Source organism: Sus scrofa, chromosome 11, assembly GCF_054392235.1.
Source record: "Sus scrofa isolate SSC_HxYL_T2T_F1_AM1 chromosome 11, Sscrofa_HxYL_maternal_Yorkshire_Landrace_v2.0, whole genome shotgun sequence".
NCBI classification, from domain to species: Eukaryota; Metazoa; Chordata; class Mammalia; order Artiodactyla; family Suidae; genus Sus; species Sus scrofa.
The window spans coordinates 35,707,874-35,727,809 of record NC_139393.1 but is presented as its reverse complement, the minus strand read 5'-3'; the positions used below and the strand labels follow the sequence as shown (position 1 = coordinate 35,727,809).

General features: G+C 33.9%; 2 pseudogenes; one reads left to right on the top strand and one right to left on the bottom strand.

The window, feature by feature from the left end:
• Positions 1-1,672: 1,672 nt before the first annotated feature.
• LOC102162395 (small ribosomal subunit protein uS15 pseudogene) lies at positions 1,673-2,105 on the bottom strand (annotated as a pseudogene).
• A 1-nt stretch (position 2,106) lies between these two features.
• The window catches only part of LOC100519046 (pyruvate dehydrogenase E1 component subunit alpha, somatic form, mitochondrial pseudogene), a 47,610-nt pseudogene continuing 29,780 nt past the window's right edge, over positions 2,107-19,936 (top strand).

The following is a 19,936-nucleotide window of genomic DNA, read 5'->3' as shown; positions in this document are numbered from 1 at the left end:
GGAATTTCATGTAATCATGTTTTCTTATGCCTGCTTCTTTCATACAACATAATGTTCTTGAAGATTTTTGTGTAGCTGCATGAATCACGGTTGATACTTTTTTTTATTGCTGAAAAGAATAACACTGCATAAGTATTCCTCCATCTGTTTATCTAGTCTCTTGTCTATTGATATTTGGGTTGCTTCCAAGTTTGGGCTACTATAGATCATTGGTTATCTAGGGCTAAAGATGACTGAGTTTGATTGCAAGGGGTCATTAGGGAACATTCAGGGTGATGACATTAGTTATGCAACTGTGCATTTTAATGTGTGTAAATTATATCTCAATAAACTTAATAGAAAGTCTCTTCACTGTATGGAAGTGTTACTGAATGCAAGTCCTGGTGCTTGACCCACAGTGAAACCAAGCAATACTGAAACTTTGGAGTTTGGATCAGAGAAATGTTTATTATAGGGAATGCGAGGAGACTGGTGCCTTGTGCCCCCCTCCCAAAACAAAAGCCCTAAACACCCTTAGGGACTTCAGCAAAACATATTTAACAGCAAGGTGAAGGGGTGAGGTTGGTTATTGCCAACTTCTTGGTGCAGGAAGGCTTTGACCATCTAGGTCAGGTCATGATGTTCCTATATACCTCCAACAAAACAAAATGTTATTCTCTGCCAACTTTTTAATCTCTGTGCTAATGGAAAAGTGTTATACCCTTGAAGCTCAGAGCCTTGAGAATGGGCTATTTTGTATAATTCAGGCTATAGGCAACATTCTTAACTTGTATCAAAAGCAAGAAAATACAAAGGTTAAAGTCAAAGAAACAGATCCAATATGGAGTAAGATTTATTCTTCACTATTACAGAAGAATGAGGTGTAAACACAAATATGATCACCTCACCACCTTTCTTCAAGCACTTCAGTGATTTCCTGTATTCTTTAGGAAAATATCAAGCTTCATGAAATTTATGCATAGATCTGATTATTCCAAAATTGACTATTTTACTCTCTTTTTTTTATTACTCAATGGATTTTATTACATTTATAGTTGTACAACAATCACCACAACCAAATTTTATAGCATTTCCATCCCAAACCCCAGTGCATCCCCCACCCCAGCATTTGAAATGTTTTACTTCTAATGCAGAAAATAATTCCTCAATGAAATATATGTGTACATGTATACACATACTTCTGTGTACTAAAAACATTGTTTCCAGCTAAACACCAGCCTGACCTTATTATTCATGGTTGATGTCATTCTCATTATTTGGCACCCATGTTGTTCTGGTTGTTGTAGCTTTGTTTTTGTTTGTTTGTTTCATTTAATTTTTATGGCCACACCTGCAGCATATGGAAGTTCCCAGACAGAGATCAAATCGGAGCTGCAGCTGAGGCCTATGCCCCAGCCATGGCAACACCAAATCTAAGCCAATCTGCAATCTACACCACAGTTTGTAGCAATACCAGATCCTTAATCCACTGACCAAAGCCAGGGATAGGACCTGCATCTTCACAGAGACAATGTCAGTTCCTTAATGTGCTGAGCCAAAATGGGAACTCAATTTAGTATGTTGTAAATATAACCTTGTGTTAGGTGAAATAACACAGACAAAGATAAATATTGTATGGTCTCATTTATTTATTTATTAAACAATGATTTTATTGTTTGAGTACAATAAAAGTTTATGCAGTCAGGGCAGAGGCTATGGATGACTCGTATTTCCAATTTGGGGCAAGTACTCGTTCGGTCTTATAATATCAAGCCAACAGGTGAATACTGCTCTCAATCAGAATCAGATGGAATTTAGCATCTTTATCCTTTCTGTTCCTCTCAAGATGCTTTTGAATAGCAACAGCTTTCTCAATTAAATGGTGGAGATCCTCAGGAAGATTAGCAAGTCCTTTGGACTTAAGAATCCTCAAGATTGCCTGTCACAACACCGTGTCAGTCTCTCAGGATCACACCAATCTGTGAGGGGGTCAGGTCCTTCTTGGCCAGTTTGTAGATCTACTCCTTCACATCATCAGAGGTCAGCTTCAGCCAGGTGGGGATGCTGCGGCGATAGGGCAGAGCCAACTGGGACAGGCCCTTCCTGGGAGTATACATGTGACTCATGATGGCGGCGGTCAGGCAGCCTGTATGTTCTCATTTATAAGTAGAATCTAAAACAAAGAGTGGAACTCACAGAAACAGTGGAAAAGTGGTTGCCAGGGGCTAGGGATTAGGGGAAATAGGAAGAGGTTGGTAACAGGATACAAATTTTAAATTTTAATATTACTACTGCTGGAGGATATAGTATATAACATGATGGCTATAGTTAATAACATTGTATTTTAAAATTGAAACTGTGCTAAGAGGAGTTCCCGTCGTGGCGCAGTGGTTAACGAATCTGACTAGGAACCATGAGGTTGCGGGTTTGATCCCTGCCCTTGCTCAGTGGGTTAACGATCTGTTTGCCGTGAGCTGTGGTGTAGGTTGCAGACGCGGCTTGGATCCTACGTTGCTGTGGCTCTGGCATAGGCTGGCGGCCACAGCTCCAATTAGACCCCTAGCCTGGGAACCTCCATATGCCATGGGAGCCGCCCAAGAAATAGCAAAAAAAGACAAAAAAAAAAAAAAAAAAAAAAGAAATTGTGCTAAGAGAGTAGAACTCAAAAGTTCTCACCCACACACAGAAAAGATAAATGTGTGAATAGGAGAGATCCTTTTAAAAGGTATACATATATCAAATAATTACATTTTTTACTTTAAATATCTTTTTTCAGCTTTTTTTTTACTAAGGTATAGTTGATCATTATGATCAAGTTGGTTTTATCTGGGGATATAACATTTTAAAAGCTATCAATGTGACTACTATAATAATAGACTATAAAATAAAATACATGTCATCATCTTAGTATACCCCCCAAAAAATACATTTGCAAAGTCAAACATATATTCGTTCTAAGTACTCTCAGCAAACTAAAGATTGAAAGGTACTCACTCAATCTGATAAAAGTTATTTCTGAAAAGTTTCCGTATAATATTAAAGCAAGGATATAAAGGCCAGGATATCTACTCCTACCACTTCTATTCAGCATTTAATTGGAAGTCTTAGCCATTACAGTTGGGCAGCAACAATAAATAAAATATATATGGTTAGGGACAACAGACTTGTAGTTGACAAGGTGGGAGGGAGAGGGAATGGAATGGACTGGGAGTTTGGGGTTAATAAATGCAAACTGTTACATTTGGAATGGATAAGCAATGAGGTTATCCCTACTGTATAGTGCAGGGAGCTATATCCAATCTCTTGTGATAGATCATGATGGAAGAAAATATAGAGAAAGAATGTACACATCTCCCCAGTTATATATGAATGTATGTGTGTATATATATATATGACTTTGTTCCACAGCAAAAATTGGCACAATATTGTAAATCAACTATACTTTAATAAAAAAGCAAAGTGAAATAAAATAAAATCTATCCTTCTGCTGTAGGGAAGGTTAAAAAAAAAAACAAAATCAAACTATCACTTAAGATTCATCAATAATGCTTAAGAATCATATATACAAAAAAGTACAAAACATTATGAAGAAATAATAAAGATGACATCTTGGAGAGAGATACTGTGTTTAGGAATTGGAAAACTCAATCAGTTAAGATGTCAATTCTGTCCTAATTTTTATATAGATTCAATGAAGTCACATTCAAAATTCAATGAAAATAAAATATTGAAAAAATAGTTAAAAGGAAGAACAGAGTTGGATATCTAAAATACTTGATATCAATGCTTTTTAAAGCTACTGGAATCAAGATAGTGTGGTTTTAGCATAAGGGCCAATATTTAGTAAATGAAACAGGATATAAAATCCATAAATAGACCCACATTTATATAGTTAAGTGAATACAAGGTAATTCAAAGGGGAAATAATAGCGTTTTCAGCAAATCAAAATTTTAAAAATCACATTTATTAAGAAAAAAGATTGCCAGTTTTTTACACTGCAAGTCATTTATCTAATCTATTTTCTAGAACAATGTAAATATTGCTTACAATATTTACAATGTGTAAGACTGCTTACATATCTTAAATTTGGTAGGTCAATAAAGTTAGGGTGAAATCTTTTTTTGATGCAACAGAAAAATAAGTAAAAATTAAATACTTTAACACAATATTTGGTATTGACGAATCACTAATATCAGTTTCACATATGAAGGACAGCACAGACTGTTTTTTTAAAAAAAGTCTTCAATGTCATAGTATTTGAGATAAAAATATTTTGGATATTAAATGTTTCCTTTTTGCTTAAAATAATATAATACAATCACTGTCAAACTATGACCTTTGTTCATTTTTGGTTGGGATAAAGTGACCACTTAATCCATGACACAAGTTATATATATCATACTTCTGTCAAACTGAAACTGTCAAACCTTATAAACTTAGGTTTATAAGATTTCATGTTTATAATCTACAATACACACTGACTAAGCAGTCAGTCCCTCACAGTTTTTAAGAAAAATATCTACATTTGTCCATCTAGATGTCAGAATCTTATACCATTGTTTGTTTTTTAATAAAAAAAAGAATACGCACATTTATACTGTGAAGTCATTCAGAAAATACTCTTAAAATAAACTGTATAAGGACAGTTTAGCCATTCAACAAAGTCAAGGTCCTTTAGTTCTTCCTCAAGGACTATAAATATTCTGAGCCACATCCTTGGAGCTGTGTTTCAGGTGCTGAAGCACCCACAAGGTGGAAGAAGTCAACCCTATGCTGTCTGCCCGCATGTAGACCCCAGACTAGCTGGAACCAGAAGGTTGATGACCCTGACTCCCAACCACCTCACCACCAACCAACCAGTCAGGAAAATGTCCATGAGTTAATCACATCCTGCTCCTTCAACATTATAAGACTCCTCATTACCGCCTCCAAGTGGGAGCATAGTCCTTGAGGCACTAGCCTGCTACATTCCCTCTTGGCCTGGAAGTTAAAGCTACTTTTTCTGTTTCCTCCAGCTCTGCCTCCAAGTTTCTATTTGGCATCAGTGTACAGAGGCAGCTTATATTTCAGTAACATGACTGCTCTGGAGACTAACACATCTGTACTGGATTCTGGAACAGAAAGATGATTTTAATGGAAGAACGGGTAAGATTCAAACTAATGGAAATGTTCTGTATTACGATTTCTTTGGTGGTTACATCATTATATACACTGTCAAAACTAATCGAATTGTGCCCTTAAACTTGATGAAACTCTCTATGTCAAACTCTTGATGTATACTTCAATAAAATTGAATAAAAATTTTAAATACTCATTATTTTAAGGATAAGGAATACTTTGAGACTGAGATTTTTTAAATTTAGTAGTAAAAATCAAATAACAGAGTAATGTTGATTAAGTGATTAGATTATAATTAACTTAAAATATTTTCTAATATTAAAACTAGTAATTAAAAAATAGTAATTAATAAAATTAACACTTTTTACCAACAGCTAAGCCAGGCTTATGGAGACATATTTATTTGCTTATGTTTTATAATCAAAGAGGAATGATGTTATTAGGGAAAAAGGCCAAGAATACTATGGATTAGTTTGAAGAGAGAGTATTAATGTGTCTTTATCACAGGCACTGTGATAATATTTCTTTTTTCTTTTTCACCATGAAAGAGAAAAAGGGAAAAGGGTTATGTATCAAGGCTGAGAGCACACACATTCATGGCTGAGGGTATGAATATCCTATGCCTATGTTCACTGCCTCCCCAATTCAGCACAAATACATGCATTATGTGTACCAAGGTGTCCACAAGTTAGAGGCCACAAGTTATATTATAGTATAAGAACTTGACCTTGTTTAAGATACCAATACTAACTAATGGGATGCATATTAAATTCATAAATAATTTTCAAAAACATCTTTCTCCAACAAAAGCAGAGAAGACATATGTAAGTGCATTTTCACTGAAGAAAGTATCACAGGGTGACTCACAAAACACTAATTATGACATATGACCAAAATAAGTTAACTAAAAGGCAAGTTTCACTTTTTTTCCCTTGGATTTTGCTATTTATCAAGAGATGAATAGCTAAATAAGTTGTGGCATAAAGATGTAAGGGAAAAACTAATTCAAAGTCAACAGAAACTCAAAAAACAATGTAAAGCAAGTTACAATTTAGTTGATGGTTTCAGGTTTATTTGATGTATATTAAAACATGGGAAAATTGAAATAATAAACTATCTACATGTGGTATGTAAATGAGATAAAAATTTAATAAAATGAATGAATGATGGGCTTAAAATTTAAGTAAAGTATCAATTCCAGTGAGCAAGTGAAGTAAACATAGGGAAGAGCTTCCCTGAAAAATTCAGATTCTATTCTTTTTTGTTTGTTTGTTTGTTTGTTTGTTTTGGTCTACTTTCTATTTGTCTGCAGGATGGTTTCATCAAAGGCTAAAGGTGGAAATCTACATATTTATTTTTAATCTTCAAATTTATGTAGTTCTTTAATTAATGATATTGTTCGTAGGTTATAAATAGAAAAGTCACCAATCAATGTGTCTTTATATTGTTTATCTTTATTATTTTAAAAATTATATCTGTGTTAGCTACTGAGAATTAAGTTCTGACTTAGCTGAGTTTTCTTTCTTTTTTCCTTTCCCTCTCTCTCTGCCTCCCTCCACCTCACTCTCCCTGTCTCTGCAATAACGCACTGCATTTTATGGAAGAGCGATTTCAAATCAAAACCACTATGAGGTACCACCTCACACTGGTCAGAACGGCCATCATTAACAAGTTAACAAATAACAAATGCCAGAGAGAGTGTAAAGAAAAGGGTACCCTCCTGCACTGTTGATGGGAATGTAAATTGGTATAACCACTATGGAAAGCAGTATGGCGGTACCTCAGAAAATTAAATATAGGACTACCATATGGCCCAGCAATCCACTTTTGGGCATATATCTGGACAAAACTTTCCTTTAAAAAGATACATGCACCCCTATGTTCACTGCAGCAGTATTCACAATAGCATGACATGGAAACAACCTAAATGTCCAATGACAGATGAATGGATTAAGAAGATGTGGTATATATGCATAATGGAATACTACTCAGCCATCAAAAAAATAAATAACAACATTTGCAGCACCATGGATGGAACTAAAGACCCTCATACTAAGTGAAGTAAATCATAAAAAGAAAGACAAATACCATATATCACTTATATCTGGAATCAAATGTATGGCACAAATGAACCTTTCTACAGAAAAGAAACTCATGGACTTGGAGGACAGATTTATGGTTGTCGGGGGGGGGGGAGTGGGATGGACTGGGAGTTTGGGGTTAATAGATGCAAACTATTGTATTTGGAGCAGATAAGCAATGATATCCTACTGTATAACACAGGGAACTATATCTAGACACTTGTGATGGAACATGAGGGAGGATAATGTGAGAAAAAGACATACATATATATATATGTATGACTGGGTCACTTTGCTGTACAGTAGAAATTTACAGAACACTGAAAATCAGCTCTAGTGGAAAAAATTAAAATAATAAAAAATAAAATAAAAAATTAAAAAAAATTGCAACCTCTTGCAGGAGGCGAATCCCTTTTATCTGGTTTCCAGTAAACTATAGCTTGTATATATTCCTTCCAGCCATCAATTAAACTACCCAGGATAAGAATGTTTTCTTCTACTTTTTCTCATTAGTATTTTTGCTATATTTCTGATAGAGAGGTTTGTAAAGCACTTTCTTTTCTTGTCAACTTCCATTTCAAAGGGTACAGGGTAGCTAGAATAAGATAACAAAATTTATAATAAAAAATAAATGCAGAGACAGCAGGAAACCAAATAAATAATTTCTAGGACAGGAAAGGATACAACATTCAACTTTTGTCAAAGCAAAACAACAAATATTATGAAACACAAGTCCTCTGTATGACAATGACATTGGAATTCATTCTAATTAAAGTTCTCATGGGGCAATGATTTTGGAGTTAAGAGTTCTGCTGGAGGGCTTTAGTCAGTCCTTAGGATGGTTCCAGAGAACAATTGCCATTTAATACCGATGCTACTGGCAGGAAGAATTCACCATAAAGCCCAAAGAACTGATCTGAAACTTCCCAGTTACTCTCCAGCAAAGAAAATAGAGGTCTTTTCTGTTTCCTGTTTAAGGTTGGAGGTGAACCTTGAAAATAAAGTGGGAAGTTGCTGGAGTCTTGTTTTCCCTCAACACTTTTCCCCAGAACCAGTTCTAGATCTGAATGTAAGGACTGATAGAGAAAATTCAGTTAAAAGTTGAAGGACATATTTGGTTTTGATTGTTCTTGATCAATGTGTTTTTAATCTGACTTGTTCTATTAAATAATTTGAAACATCAGTCAAACTCAGAAAAAGAAATTCACCATGCTAGCTTTGATTCAGATGTTTAAATCACAAGAATAAAAATTCCAAGATATTTTCATGTTTCAATATATTATGATTTTTTTCTAGGTCCTTAGAAATTCTCATTTCTTTTTGCTATATCCACTCGTAATTCTCTGCAGCATGTCTCTTTGCTAGGATCAATTAATGGATTGAGAACAGTATTTCAGCGATTGACTACAGAGCTCTTTGTGTGCAAAACAAAGAAATTCAGAACACCTGTAAAAGAAAGGATTTTTCTCAGCGTCTTAGGACCCACAAATAACCTTGAGGACCAGGGAGTTTAGTTTGTCCTAGAATGGCTTTTGAATTGCTGAAACTACAAAATAAAAACAAAAGTGAGTAAACATTGCCACCCAGTGTTCAATTCGAGGTACTGTATAGATTACACCAGCTATCAGGGATTTTTCTTTGTGTTTTTTCACTACGTTCAAGGTTAAGTTTTTAATCATTTATATCCTGAAAAACCCTGTTCCCTTATTCTGAAAACCTACTTTAAGGCAGTCAATTTGTCTATTTCAATCAAACATTCTTTTCAACATTTCAGTTGGCCCTGTCTCTCAGAATAGCGAGAACACGTGCAATGTTCTATTCAGAATTCTCAGTTTTTTATAGAACAATGGATAAAAAATTATGTATGTGTATGTATCAGTGTGCATTTCCCCTAAAATAATGTGCTATATTTTTTCATCTAGAAATAGAAATAACTACATGTTTATTTTTAGATGACCATTATTTTTAGTTTCCATTACTCAGTATGCATCTATACGAAAGAATTTTAAAAGTAAACTAAGATGCCTCAATGTTTATGTTCTATGATAAAAGTAAACACACACATGCTCAATGGCAATTTCAAACAAACAACACATTTCAGATTCTGAAATGTTAACCCTAGTTACTGACCTCATAATAAACTCAGACATGTAAAGAAATTATACCAAAAGTTACATTGCTTGTGATGATCATTTAGATTCTTTTGCCTGAAATAATATTCTAATTTTAAGGCTATATTGTAGGTATCTATAAAAGGAAAATATGAGTGAAGCAGACTTGGAAAGAGATCACTGAATTTTGAAATATTTATTAGAAAGGAATATGGAGAAAGACATGAGAGAAAACATGTCCTTAGGAGAAAAAGACTGGTGCAATGGGGAAAGGAAAAACTATTTCTGAAATTAAAAATTGCCTAAATTCCAAATGGTGATGTATCTCTTCATTTTCTTCTTTTTAAACCATTTAAATCTCAGTATGTTTCAATACCATATCTTCTTTCATGCTCTACTTTCTTAAGAATAGTTGAGAAAGAGTTAAAAGCACACACACACCCCAAAAAACCCCTCCAACTTCTTTTTATTTATAGACACATTCAAAGAGACTTTTTTTTGTGTGAATAAATTCCTTACTTTACTACCATCATGTCATGTTAAACTGCTTATTTAATTTAAATAAGACATACTTTCAGTTCTTTTGCATTGTGACTAAATATTGTTTATTGATAAGATTCATATTATTTTTCCCTGCCTGTGAGAACTTGAATTGGAAAAGCTACATATTTCAAAGTCTGAGAACTTATTTTTGGTCCAAAGTAGCCAGATAGTTCATATCCAATGAAAATTGCATAATCCAGAAATTTAAAAAAATCTTTAAATTACATTTTGAAAAATGAATAGCAATTATATGATGGTACACAGATACATTTATCATTAAAATTTTTTGTGAGAAGGAAAACAACATAACCTTAATGTCCAAGATTACCATTAAAATTTCATTTTTAATGAAAATTTCAGAAATTGTACATTTGTGTATGGTTCATAAAATGTTCCACACCTGTTCAGAAGTAAGTCTGTAAAATTCAGTTCAAGAATTTCGTTCTCAACTCCTGGCAGCAGGAACTTTCCAAAGTCTCCACAGCCCAGCCAGCTCCAAACACAGGGACTCTGGGCTCTGGAGAAGAATGCCTCAAAGAGACTTTTTAAAGTAAATGGTACTTTTGTAATAGAAGTATTATAATCAGTTAGGAGAGAAAAGCCCAAGGACTTAAATTGAGATAGAGCTAGTACCTATTTATTGAACAAGATGAAGAAAAGGAATAGTTGGGAGTGAAGAGAATTCTGTGAGATAAATGAGGAAAACCAAGTTGAGCGGAAAGTAAACTAGGAAAAGAAATAGTGTTAGTAATGCTATTTAAAACAAAGATCATTGACATTCATATTTTCACTATTTAGAATGTATCAGTCAGAAAGAAAAATCTTTTGCGTTGTCACTAGGGAGGAGGAAAATGAATAGGCAATATATTGAGCAGAGAACAACCACTATAAATATTTAGCCAAAAAAGCTTGGAAAATAAAAATACTTTTGATGAGTTCCCATGGTGGCTCAATGGTAAAAAAAACCAACTAGTATCCATGGGGACAATGGTTTGATCCCTGGCCTTGCACAATGGGTTAAGGATCTGGTGCTACCATGAACTGTGGTTTAGATCACAGACATGGGTCAGATCTGGTGTTGCTGTGGTGTAGGCTGGTGGCTGCATCTCCAATCTGACCCCTAGCCTGGGAACTTTGATATACCATGGGTATGGCCCTAAAAAAAAAGAAAAAACACTCTTGAGCAGTACTCTTCTCAATACTAGAGAGTTAAGGTTTTAAGAACAGCTGCTCTATCTTGCTTTTAGTCCAAATAAATGATATTTTTGAGTTCTTAATAAAAGAGAGATGTCATGGTATTTTAACTTTTCCTATATGTTATATTCTTTATTGGTTATAAATTAATCACTTTATAAGTAATAGCTTATAAAACTATAATTACCTCATATATGTGAAAGGTCAATGTATGTAGTAATTAGGGAGAAATTTAGTCTTTTCCTCAGAATTTCACTTCAGTTTTATCATCTCAAAATAATGGAAAAAGTGAAAAAAAAATATTTGCATATTTGAAAACAAATTTATGCAGGGGAGGCTAAAACTATCAGTTCAAATAAAGTTTTCAATTTCATAAATTTCACCTGGATATGTTTATATTCCCATTGCTTCAGGAAGAATTACCAACAATAAATGTAGAGGATTATATTCTTATATAACCACCCAAATTTAAAAAAAAAAATCCAATTTGATAAATATTTCCTTAGATTCTTCAAAAATGAAAGTAGATATTGATTGCCTATGCTTTATCATTAAAAGAAAAACTAGTTCATAGTAAGTATAAACAAACCTATGTCTTTTTTGATGGGATTTCCAAAATTAAGACACTAAGACATTTATCATCCAGAGCTTTTGTATTTGTAAAGTAAATATACAGCTAGATATGCATATATAAACATAAGGATTTTTATTTTTTACTACATTTTGTAATTAAAAAAAAATTCAGGTTTGTGAGGAGACAACATTCTTTATGAGCTCAAATGATAAAGAACCAACAATTATAGAATTTTCTATTGAATTCCACCTCCAGAGAAATGTTCCTCACCTTCTCTTATCAGATATTGGGCCCAAAATTATTATACTCCAAGTCTGCATCTTAATGGGGGGGGGGTAACTCACCCAAGAAGCTAACCTAAAAATGAGTTACCTAGAATGAAATTCCCAAAATGATTCCCACAGCCAATGGAGTTCATAAGCCCACAAAGCAAGAAGCCCTTGAGGTTATAATGAGTCTTTTGGTTGTTTACCCATCTAGAGACATGTCAGACTCATCACTTGGGGGTTGAAAATTAATTATAAATGACATTTGCCGCAGAATTGAAACTGAAAAGCAGGACGGTATTATGGTGCTGAGACAGTGATTTATTTTCGTGTCATAGAAATTTACCTCTCCATCTTTTTATGGTATAAGCTAAATACTTTTTATTGAAGAATGTAAATGGATGTCACTCTCTACACTTAATGCTAAAAGAGTGAAAAGACCACAAAGTTGGTTCTTTCCCTTTCCTCCTTTTGTCCTTCTTCTTGCACATTAAAATGGAAAATAAGAGGGCTTGCTGTATTTTGGGGTGTATCTCAGAGAACAGCTGGAGGCTCCTCAGAAAAACTCAAAAAGTGCAGTAAGGTAATTTTAAAAAATTTGGCCCATTGCTTTTGTATTTTATGAAGTGTGAAACAATGAAATCAGTGAGAAGGATAAGATTCTTCTTCCTAAAACTTAGCCTTTTAAATTTGAGGTTTACAAAATAAGATTTAATTTACTTATTTTCCATTATGAATGCTCAAAATTTAAAAAAATCCAATATATGTCTTTTAATATATCTAAACTACATCATACTCTTATACCTATCAGACAAACACAGATTTCCTTGTGATGGGAGGAGAAGGCCATAGTACTTTAACCTTTAGATAGGTTTTTACACTGGTTCATTTGTCTCCTTCCAGGTGTGGGTGCTCTCTCTCCAAGTGGTTTTGTGGTGACTGAATGTAGTACAAGGTTTTCAGAGTCTTTGACAATATATTCAACCTTGTAATATTAGCTGGGGAGAGATATATGTGCCTCTGTAGCAAAAACAGTTATTAACTTTATATTTCATGAAACATGATATGTTAGTTCTGGATGTGATTAGCACATAAGCTACCTCAACCCATATGTTTGAAATTTTTCATATTTGTAAATTATACAAACACTGGTCTTTGATGTGACAAGTGCATATCCGACTCTGCATGCATAGTTTAACATGCATGCAAATTGGGCAGTAAATTTCTTTAAGATGTCGAATCCTTCCCTAGACTTAAGCAATTCTTCTCTATTGGTAGTGATAAGGTGTTGTGGCCAGATATATACAAACATTCTACAGAGTGGGTTTAGATTTAGCTCTCACTGACCTGTCCTGAAAATGTGAGAAGGCTACAAAGTAATTTAAGCTATGTACAGTTGAGTACTTGCTTAGCTCAGAATAACATTCCATAAAGAGTTTCCTGTGGAATACCAGATCTATGGGATGCTTAGAGAGGTTATATGAAATGTAGTTCTCTGGTGAAGCGCACTTGAAAAACTAGGATAAACAAAGCTAAATTTTTTTCTTTACTGCAGGATTGCTCAGAACTCTGGATTTGTGGGTTGTGATTCTTCATATGTGGGACATTAGGGAGGCTCCATTTCCTAAACTTCCTTAGTTCTGACACCTTTCTTCATAGAAGTCTAATAGAGCTAATGAAATGCAAATAATTAGACTCAATCACAGAGAAAACACTGAAGAGGATTTCCTTATGTTTTATTATTAACACGGTGTTTCGGTACATTTACTGTAGTTTTGTTTTGTGTTGGAGGTCTATTAACCAAATAACAGGATAAGTTTTTAAAAAACTAAAAAAGTATTTAACTCTAGAGCAAAATAAATCACTATCTCTAATATTCACTCTGATTCACTTTATAATTCATTGCTTGTCTTAAGTAATTGTTATTTGGTAATGTGCATCTGTGTAAAATATACGGATGAAGGGATATACGGGTAGCCTATTCAAGGACTGCATAGTGAAACTTTTTCAAGTACATGTAGGGCTAGATGGTGTACGTTTTGTACTGTAAACTCTTCTCATCTGGCATAATGGAATAATTTTTAGTCATTTCTAAAAGATTTGATTTTTTCTTTATAGGTATTTTCTTATTGAATCATAATCAGTGTATTCTAAGGATTTTAATGAAATGTAAGGACATTTAAAATCCAAATCCAGTGCTACACAGCAGGATCTCATTGCTAATCCATGTCCAGTCACTTATGATGGAGGCTGATAATGTGAGAAAAAAGAACATATACATGTATGTGTAACTGGGTCACCATGCTGTACAGTAGCAAATTGACAGAACACTGTAAACCAGCTATAATGGAAAAAATAAAAATCATTATATTAAAGAAATCCAAAACCATGGTAATTCAAAGCAAATCACAATTACTTTGACAACTGTTTCCATTATTGAAATGTCTGCAAGTCTATTCTTCACAAGTAGTTTTTTTTTCCAGCTATTTAAGGCAAAATACTGGGCCTCCGGAGCTACAGGATGAAGGATATGCATTTTGGTTACTTCCAAATTATAAGAATATTGGGATCTCATATGTAGTAAACACACTCAGTTGCAACAGAAAAAAGAGAAAAAAAGTAAAAAGCATAGTATTTATTTTAGAATGCATGTAGCTAAATTCCAAAAACAAATTTTGGATACCACTGAATGCAGTAGGTAACACAATGCTTTTTAACTGTTATGAAAAAGACATTCACCAATGAGAGATTTTTATTTAGTACTAAAGTTAATCTTGAATAAGCAGAGATGATTAAGATAAGTTACACACACACACAATTTTATACTAAATTCTGTAAGTATAAAAGCTGAAGATGATGCACACCTGACACTTAAAGTTCCATGGGCCATGTATTAATGGAAAAGAAGGAAAAAATAAAAGAAAATTAAATGGAAGGATATGATAGTAGAACAAATGCATGGATCCCTAGGAGACATACTTTTAAGAGGTACATGTGATTTTCAGACACTAAGTGAAACTCCAAATCCATATTGATTAATATTGTTTACTACTTTTCCTAAAAGCTTAAAAGTTTTGTAGTGTATCAAATAATTGAGACAAAATATCTTCAAATTTTTAAGAAATTCAATGACCAAGTCTCTCAGAACTATAAATTCCTTACAACTCTCTCTTATGCTCTTGAATAATTTAAAAATGTAGAACACGTGAAATAATTTGTGTATGACTACAAATACAAATACTTAATACTCTACTAGGAATATTGTCAGAATTTTATTTAAAAGAGACACTAATATCAAATTATAGAAGAATACATGGAAAAAATTTTTCACATCTTTATCTTTGTTTAAAGAGCTTAATATTGGGCTTGTTAAATGATTAAAGTGAATTTTCCAACCCAGGACATGGAATATCTTTCCATTTCTTTACATCTTCTTTAATTTCCTTGATTAATATTTTCTAGTTCTCGTCATATAAGTCCTTTACCTCCTTGGTCAGGTGTATTCCCAGGTATTTCATATTTGGGGGTACAATTTTAAAAGGTATTGTATTTTTGTATTCCTTTTCTAATATTTCATTGTTAGTATACAGAAATGTGACTAATTTCTGAATGTTAATCTTATATCCTGCTACTTTGCTGAATTTGTGGATCAATAGAAGTAGTTTTTGGGTTGAGTCTTTAGGGTTTTCTGTATGTAGTATCATGTCATCTGCATATAGTGACAGTTTTACATCTTTTCTCCCTATTTAGATGCTTTTTATTTCTTTTGTTTGATGGCTGTGGCTAGGACTTCCAATACTATGTTGAATAACAGCGGTGAGAGTTGGCAACCTTGTCTTCTTCTAGATTTTAGTGGGAAGGCTTTCAGCTTTTTTCCATTGAATATTATATTTGCTGTGGGTTTGTGGAAAATGGCCTTTATTATGTTAATGTATGTTCCGTCTTTACCCCCTTTGGTAAAAGTTTTCATCGTGCATGGATATTGGACTTTGTCAAATGCTTCTTCTGCATCTATTGTGAGGATCATGTAGTTTTTTTAGTTTTCTTTTGTTAATGTGGGGTATAACTTGATTGATTTGGCGTCATAGAATATCTTTGGGACTGTTCCTTCTTCTTCAAACTTTTCAAAACGTTTAAGGAAGATGGGTATAAATTCATGTTTGCATGTTTGGTAGAATTCACTTGTGAAGCCATCTGGTCCTGGATTTTATTTGTAGGGAGTGTTTTTATGACATTTTAATTTCATTTCCAGTGATCTGTCTGTTCAGTTGATTTATTTCTTCTTGATTTAGTTTTGGCAGTTTTTAAGTCTCTAGAAAGATTTCCATTCTTCTAGGTTGTCAAATTTGTTGGCATACAATTATTGATAGTATTCCCTCATGGTTTTTTGTATTTCTCTAGTACCCCTTGTGACTTCTCCTTTTCCATTTCTTACTTTGTTTATTTGGGTTTTTTTTTTTCCTCTCCTCTTCTTTTTTTATTTTTTATAGTTAATTTAATTTAATTTAATTTTTAATGGATACATGTTTTTATTATATATATATGTTTATTTTTTATTAATCAGTGACTTTATTTCATTTATAGTTGTACAATGATCTTCAAATTCGAATTTTATAGGATTTCCATCCCAAACCCCCAGTGTATCTCCCCATCCCCCAAACTGTCCTCTTTGGAAACCATAAGTTTTTCAAAGTCTGTGAGTCAGTAGCTGTTCTGAAAAAAGTTCATTGCGTCCTTTTTTCAGATTCCACATGTCAGTGATAGCATTTGATGCTGGTGTCTCATTGTCTGACTGACTTCACTTAGGATGATAACTTCTAGGTCCATCCATGTTGCTAAATATGCTTGTATTTCATTCTTTTTAATGGCTAAGTAATTTTCCATTGTGTGTATGTTCCACATCTTCTTGATTCACTCCTTTGTCGATGGACATTTAGGTTGTTTCCATGTCTTGGCTATTGCAAATAGTGCTGCAATGAGCATTGGAGTACATGTGTCTTTGCCAGTCATGGTTGTCTCTGGATAGATGCCAAGGAGTGGGATTGCTGGATCAAATGGGAGTTCTATTGTTAGTTTTCTGAGGAATTTCCATACTGTTTTCCACAGTGGTTGTACCAATTTACAATCCCACCAACAGTGTAATAGGGTCCCATTTTCTCCACACCCACTCCAGCACTTACTGTTTGTAGACTTTTTGATGATGGCCAGCCTGGCTGGTGTAAGGTGGTAACTCATAGTGGTTTTGAGTTACATTTCTCTAATAATGAATGATGTTGAACATCTTTTCATGTATTTTTTGGCCATCTGTATGTCTTCTTTGAAGAATTGTCTGTTTAGATCTTCTGCCAATTTTCTGATGGGGTTATTTGTTTTTTGGTATTGAGTGGTACGAGGTATTTATAAATTTTGGAGATTAATCCCTTGTCAGTTGATTCATTTGTAAAGATTTTCTCCCATTATGTGTGTTGTCTTTTCATTTTGTTTAGGGTTTCCTTTGCTGTGCAGAAACTTTTAAGTTATTTAAGTCCCATTTGTTTATATTTGTTTTTACTGTCATGACTCTAAGAGGTGGATCTGAGAAGATGTTGCTGCCATTTATATTGGAGTTTTTGGCCTATGTTTTTCTCTAAGAGTTTTATAGTGTCTGGTCTTAGGTCTCTAATCCACTTAGAGTTTATTTTTGTGTATGGTGTTAGGGAGTGTTCTAATTTCATTCTTTTCCATGTGGCTGTCCAGTTTTCCCAGCACCACTTATTGAACAGGCTGTCTTTTCTCCATTATATATTCTTGCCTCCTCTGTCATAGATAAGTTGGTTGTAGGTGCATGAGTTTAGTTCTGGGCTTTCTATCCTGTTCCACTGATCTATATTTCTGTCTTTGTGCCAGTACCGTATAGTTTTGATGACTGTTACTGGGTAGTATAGTCTGAAGTCAGGAAGCCAGATTCCTCCAGCTGCATTTTTCTTTTTCAGGATGTCTTTGGCTATTCTGGGTCTTCTGTGCTTCCAAACAAACTTTAAAATATTTTGTTCAAGTTCTGTGAAAAATGTCCTTGGTAATTTGATAGGGATTGCATTGAATCTATAGATTGCCTTAGGTAGTATAGTCATTCTGCTAATATTGATTCTTCCTATTCAGGAGCATGATATGTCTTTCCATGTATTTGTGTCATCTTGGATTTCTTTCATCAGTGTCTTATAGTTTTCAGAGTATAGGTGTTTTGTCTTTTTAGGTAGGTTTACTCATAGGTATTTTATTCTTTTGGAAGAGATGATAAATGGGATTGTGTCCCTAATTTCTCTTTCTGATCTTTTGTTGTTAGTATATAGAAATGCCATCGATTTCTGTGTATTAATTTTGTATCCTGTGACTTTGCCAAAAATCATTGATGAGCTCTAATGGTTTTCTGGCAGAATTTTTAGGATTCTCAAATTATAATATCATGTCATCTGAAAATAGTGATAGTTATGCTTCTTCCTTTCCAATTTGGATTCTTTTATTTCCTTTACTTCTCTGATTGCTGTGGCTAGGACTTCCAAAACTATGTCGAATAGTAGTGGTGAGAGCAGACATCCTTGTCTTGTTCCTGATCTCAGCGGGAATTCTTTCAGCTTTTCACCATTGAGCATGATGTTAGCTTGAAGTTTGTCATATATGGCCATTATTATGTTGAGGTAGATTCCCTCTATGCCTACTTTCTGAAGGGTTTTGATCAGAAATGATGTTGCATTTTGTAAAGGCTCTTTCTGCATCTGTTGAGAGGATTATATGGTTTTAATTCTTTGGTTTGTTAATGTGGTGTATCACAATGATTGATGTGTGGTATTTAAGATTCCTGCATTCCTGGGATAAACCCCACTTGATCATGATGTACAATCCTTTTAATGTATTGTTGGATGTGGTTTACTAGTATTTTGTTGAGGATTTTTGCATCTTTGTTCATCAGTGAAATTGGCCTGTAGTTTTCTTTTTTTGTGGTATATTTGTCTGGTTTTGGTACCAGGGTGATGGTGGACCCATAGAATGAGTTTGGGAGTGTCCCTTCCTCTGCAATTTTTTGGATCAGTTTCATAAGGATAGGTGTTAGCTCTCATATAAATGTTTGATAGAATTCACCTGTGAAGCCATCTGGTCCTGGACTTTTGTTTGTTGGAAGTTTTTTAATCACAGTTTCAATTTCAGTACTTGTAATTGGTATAGTTATCGTTTCTATTTCACCTTGGTTTAGTCTTTGAAGATTGTACTTTTCTAAGAATTTGTCCATTTCTTCTAGGTTTTCCATTTTTTTGGCATATAGTTGCATAGACTGGTCTCTTGTGATTCTTTGCATTTCTGTGATGTCCATTGTAATTTCTCCCTTTAAATTTCATTTCATTGATTTGAGTCCTCTCTCTTTTTTTCTTGAGAAGTCTGGCTAAGTGTTTATCAATTTTGTTGATCTTTTCCAAGAAGCAGCTTTTAATTTCATTGATCTTTTCTAAGGTTTTCTTCATTTCTATTTCATTGATTTCTGCTTTGATCATCATGATTTCTTTCCTTCTACTAACTTTAGGTCTTGTCTGTTCTTCTCTCTCTAGCTGCTTTAGAGGGGAACTTAGCTGGTTTATTTGAGCTTTTTCTTGTTTCCTGAGGTGGGCTTGTTTTGCTATAAACTTTCCTCTTAGAAAGGCTTTTTTTGCATCCCATAGGATTTGGAGTGTCATGTCTTTGTTGCCATTTGCTTCTAGGTATTTGTTAATTTCCTCATGGATTTCTTCAGTGATCCATTGGTTGTTTAGTAGCATGTTGTTGAGTCTGCATGTGTTTGTGTTTTTTGCAGATTTTTTCTGGTTGTGGATTTCCAGTTGTATCACATTGTGGTCAGAAAACATGCTTGATATGATTTTAGTTTTCTTAAAGTTACCAAGGTTTGATTTGTAGTCCAGGATGTGATCAATCTCAGAGAATGTTCCACGTACACCTGAGAAGATTGTGTATTCTTTTTCTTTTGGATGGAAAGTCCTATAAATATTTATTAAGTCCATCTGGTCTAATGCTTCATTCAGGGCCTGTGTTTCCTTATTGATTTT